Below are 5,078 nucleotides of genomic sequence, written 5' to 3'. Positions count from 1 at the left end.
GCTGTGGCTCAAGTGGTAGAGCGCTCGCCTTGAGCTGAAGAGCTGAGGGACAGCACCCAGGCCCAGAGTTCAGGCCCCACGACCGGACCCCAAAAAACTAAGATGAGGCTAATAGCCACAGTCATGAAGTCCAAACAGTAATTCTACCACTTAGGAGGCTGAAGGAGAAGGATTTACAAAACTCTAAGCCAGCCTGGGCTACACAGCAAGACCCTGTCACAGTTTTAGCCAAAGCTATAAGTTCATTTTTTTCCCAAAAATTACATTAAGAAAATTGTATTCTCAGCCAAGCACTGGTGGCTCACACCTGTAATCCCAGCTACAGAGGAGGCAGGAAAGTCTGTGAGACTCTCATCTTCAATAAACAACTAGAAAACCGGAAGTGGCTATGGCTCAAGTGGTAGAGCACTCACCTTGAGCTCAAGAGCAGGGACAGCGCCCAAGCCCAGAGTTCAAGCCCCATGACTGACCAAAAAAAAATTGTATTCTCTCTTAATGTATAATTTTCTTATGGATTGAGGTTCTGCTAATAACTTAGCAAGAAGATAATGAATTAGATGTTGGCAAAGAAGACAAAAAGGATTAAGAATAGCCTTGAGAGCCAGATATACTGGCACATGCTTATAATACCAGAATTTAGGATGTTGAGGCAGGAGGATCAAGAATTCAAGGTTACATTTGAAGACCCTGATATGAAAGAAAGGAAGGAAAAAAGGAAGGGAGGGAGAAAGGGAGGGAGGGAGGAAAGAAGGGAGGGAGGGAAAAGGAAGGAAGGAAGGAGAAAAAGGGTTTTCCTCTTTAAAATAAAAAATCTTAGCTTTCACAATAAACCAGTCACTAAATGGACACTAAAGGAGAGACTTCTCAGAAGAGGTAAGAATGGCAAAGAAATATATGAGAAAATACTCAACATCCCTGGCCATAAAGATTAAGGCAAATCAAAACAACTCTGAGATTCTCTCCCATCCCAGTTAGATCAGCTAACATCATGAATTTGAACAACAAATGCTGGTGGAGATGTGGGGGAAAAGGAACCTCATTGCACTGTTGGTGGGAATGTAAACTAGTGTAACCTTTCTGTACATCAGTATGGAGGTTCCTCAAAAAACTAAACATAGGCCAGTGCTGGTAGCTCACGCCTATAATCCTAGCTACTCAAGAAGAGGCTGAGACCTAGTATTGTGGTTGAAAGCCACCCAGGGCAGAACAATCCTGAGACTCTTATCTCCAATTAACCACCAAAAAACCAGAAGTGTCTACCACGAAGTGGTAGACAGCTAGCCTTGAGCAAAAGAACTCAGGAGTCTTCCCTACTATCCAGCCTTATCACTCCTGGGCATCTATCCAGAACATCACAAGCCAGGGTACCATAAAGACACTTGCACATCCATGTTCATTGCTGCACTATTCACAAAAAACAAGTTATGGAAACAGCCAGATGTTCTACAATAGATGAGTGGATAAAAAAAATTTTCCTTTTCCCCATTGGATTTTTTTTTTTTTGGTCTGGTTGTAGGGCCTGAACTCTGGGCCTGAGCACTGTCCCTCAGCTCTTCAGCTCAAGGCTAATGCCCTACCACTTGAGCCACAGCGCTACTTCCAGCTTTTTTTTTTCTTTTTGCTTATGTGGTGCTGAGGAATCCAACCCAGGCTTCAGGCATGCAAGCCAAGTTCTCTACCACTGAGCCACCTTCCCAGCCCCACACAATGGAATTTTACACAGCCAACAGAAAGAATAATATTATGTCATTTGCAGGGAAATGGATGGACCTAGAACAAATCATGTTAAATGAGGTAAGCCAAGCACAGAGAGGCAACACATGCATGTTTTCTCTGCTATGTGGAAGCTAGTTCTAAAATACATGGTAAATTATACAAGACTCTAGGAATTTACACACAGTGAAACCAGAGGAGGATACTCATAGTGGAGGAACACAAATGCACAATACCTATGTGCCTCTTATCATACAAAATAATATTTATTGAAGCCAGATGCCTGTAAGCTCATACCGTGATCCTAGCTACTCAGAAGGCTGAGATCTGAAGATCGCAGTTTGAAGCCAACTCCTAGCAGTCAAGTCTGTGAGACTCTTATCTCCAATTAACCACCAGAAAACCAGAATTGGTACTGTGGCTCAAAGTGATAGAGTGCTAGCCTTGAACACAAAGAGGCTCAGGGAACAGCACCCAAGCTCTGGGTTCAAGCCCCAGGACCTGGAAAAATAAAAATAAAAAGCACACACCCCTCTTTTCTTTCTTAGAACCTTAATCCTTAGATCTCAGCCTCTTAAATAGCTAGGATTACAGGTGTGAGCCACCAGCACCTGACCCAAAGAGTACATTTCTTTTTGAACAATGCTACCCTTTGCTTTTCCCCAGTTCCTCCACCTCCACAACCACCTCCTGCTGTCCCTGCCCCAAAGTGCAATTGTTTGTTTTCAACATAGCATCTACTGAGTGCAATGATGAAGCCTGAATTCTTTTTTTTGGGGGGGGGTCCGGTCATGGGGCCTGAACTCTGGGCCTGAGCACTGTCCCTCAGCTCTTCAGCTCAAGGCTAGTGCTTTACCACTTGAGCCACAGTACCACTTCCAGCTTTTTTCTTTTTGCTTATGTGGTGCTGAGGAATCGAACCCAGAGCCTCAGGCATGCAAGGCAAGCGCTCTACCACTGAGCCAACTTCCCAGTCCATGAAGCCTGAATTCTAAAAGACAATTTTAACCAATTAAAATTATTTTATTTTTATCTTTCATTTATTTTTCTGCCACTATTGGGAAATCAGGGCGCAGGTGTTGCCCCTTAATTTTTTCTGCTTAAGGCTTGTGCTCTACCACTTGTGCACTTGGAGATATATCACAGATATACCTGTCTGGACTGGCTTTAAACCATGATCCTCAGATCTCAGCCTCCTGAGTAGCTAGGATTGCAGGTGCGGAGCCATTGGTGCCTGGCTATTTTATTTTATAATTGATTTAATTTTACTTTCATTTCCTTGAGCTAAGAATGGATAGGAGAGAGGATTGAAGGGCTAATCAGAAAGTAGTTGAGCAGGAGTGAAGATAAGCAGCCAAGTAATTGGATGGACAGGGTGCGGCCATAGCAGAGCATGGAGAGAGAGTTGGACAGGAAGTCATTCAAATTATCCCGGTGAGAGATCGACATTGGGTGGTCAAATTCTATCATTCCTTGTTACATTCTGAAGGGACTCCAAAGCGCACAGATTGGGTCCCAGAGCTGCAGCGGGAATGTGCTGCCACCTACCGTTGGGCTGATAGAATGCAGTACCCTTAACCCCTTAGCTCCAGAAAGAGGCCTGAACAAGAGTTTCCAGATACAAGCTCTTTTCCTCACTCTCCTCTAGCTTTGGAGAAGAGGTCCCTAAGAGCAATTAAAGATAAATGCAATGGTGTAGACATGGACATCATATAAATGTCTGGTCAGACCACAAAAGCTTCTTGGCACCTACTGAGCCCAAATCTCTCCCATCCCAACCACATCCTCTGATTTGCCAGGTTTTTTGTTGTTGTTTTTGTTCTGTGTGTGAGTGTGTATGCCAGTAGTTGAATTTAGGGCCTGGGTGCTAGCCCTTACCTTTTCATTCAAGGCTGGCACTCTATCACTTGAGTCACAGCTCTACTTCTAGTTTTTTTTGTTAATTAGAGATAAGAGTCTCACCAACTTTATTGTTCAGGCTAGCTTGGAACCACAATTCTCAGAGATCTCAGCCTTCTGAGTAGCTAAGATTTCAAATGTGAGCCACTGGCACCCAGCTCAGCCAGGGTTTTGAGCTATGGGTCAGAATATTTGTGCCTTTCCTGGGTTGATTATCTACTGCAGAAGGCAACAAATCAACTTCCTTTTTTTCTTTTTTTCTTTTTGTCAGTGGTGGGGCCTGAGCTCTGGGCCTGGGCGCTGTCCCTCAGTTCTTCAGCTCATAGCTAGTGCTCTACCACTTGAGCCACAGCACCACCTCTAGCCTTTTCTGTTTATGTGATGTTGAGGAATCACACCCAGGGCCTCATGCATGCAAGGCAAGGACTCTACCACTGAGCCACCTTCCCAGCCCTCAACTTTCTTATAAATGATGCAAGAGAAATCACCATGTGCTGATGTTGAATGGGAAACCATCGGCTCCTGTAGGAAAGATCCAGGATAAGTGCACTCTTGCACTCAGCAAGAGCTGGAAGAAGAGGTATAACTGGGGGGCAGTGCTAGACTCCAATTTGCATGATTAAGGGAAAGAGGAGGACAAAGGACTTCCATTTTTAGTAACTGATAGGTCAGGTTATTGAGACCAGCCCTCCAAATGGGAACAGTTATATGCTGGATAAAGAATGTTATATAAATCTCCTTAACAATATTGTGACTTTTGTAAAAAGAAATGAATTTCTGGATCAAAAACAAAGGGAAAGAAGGATGGGGAGTAGAGGGAGAGAGCGAGAGAGAGCTCAGAAAGTAGAGCAGAAATTATCCAGAATTCAGAAAAGAATTTGGGATCGTTACAGGAGAGGCCAAACAAAGGCATTAAGACCTCATTCCTGTGATATCCTCACATCAGATCTTTCTTGCTAGGTAGCTCACTCCAGCGACTCCCCTGGCTGGTGTGGTGAAGCAAGCAGCTATGCTGGGCATGTAGTTTCATTTTCTGGACAGCTTGGGCTAGGTACTAGGAGCCAGATGGTCAAGGTAGTATTGTTGGAGGTATTTGTAGATGCAGTTAATATCTTCAGTAGGTTGACTTTAATATGAAGTATCCTCAATAATGTAGATAAGGCCTCATCAATCAGTTGAAAGGTTTTAAGAACGAAATTAAAGGTTCCCTGCTCCATGCCCAAGGAGGGAAAGATGTGATACAGAGACACAGGGAAGAACATGAAAAAGCAGGCCTTGAACATGGTAGCATATTCCTGTAATCCCAGCAATCCAAAGGCAGAAAGAAACTGGAGAAAGAGAGTTTGAGGCAATTCTGGACCATGTAGAAAGACAGTGTTAACAAAACAAAAACAAATTTAAATTAAATTTAAAAACAAAAAATAATTTTGCTGTCTAGTGGTTCATATCTATAATCTTAGCTACTC

Source organism: Dipodomys ordii, unplaced genomic scaffold (assembly GCF_000151885.1).
Source record: "Dipodomys ordii isolate 6190 unplaced genomic scaffold, Dord_2.0 Scaffold147, whole genome shotgun sequence".
Taxonomy (NCBI): domain Eukaryota; kingdom Metazoa; phylum Chordata; class Mammalia; order Rodentia; family Heteromyidae; genus Dipodomys; species Dipodomys ordii.
The sequence above is the reverse complement of the archived record's forward strand: the minus strand, read 5'-3'. Positions refer to the sequence as shown.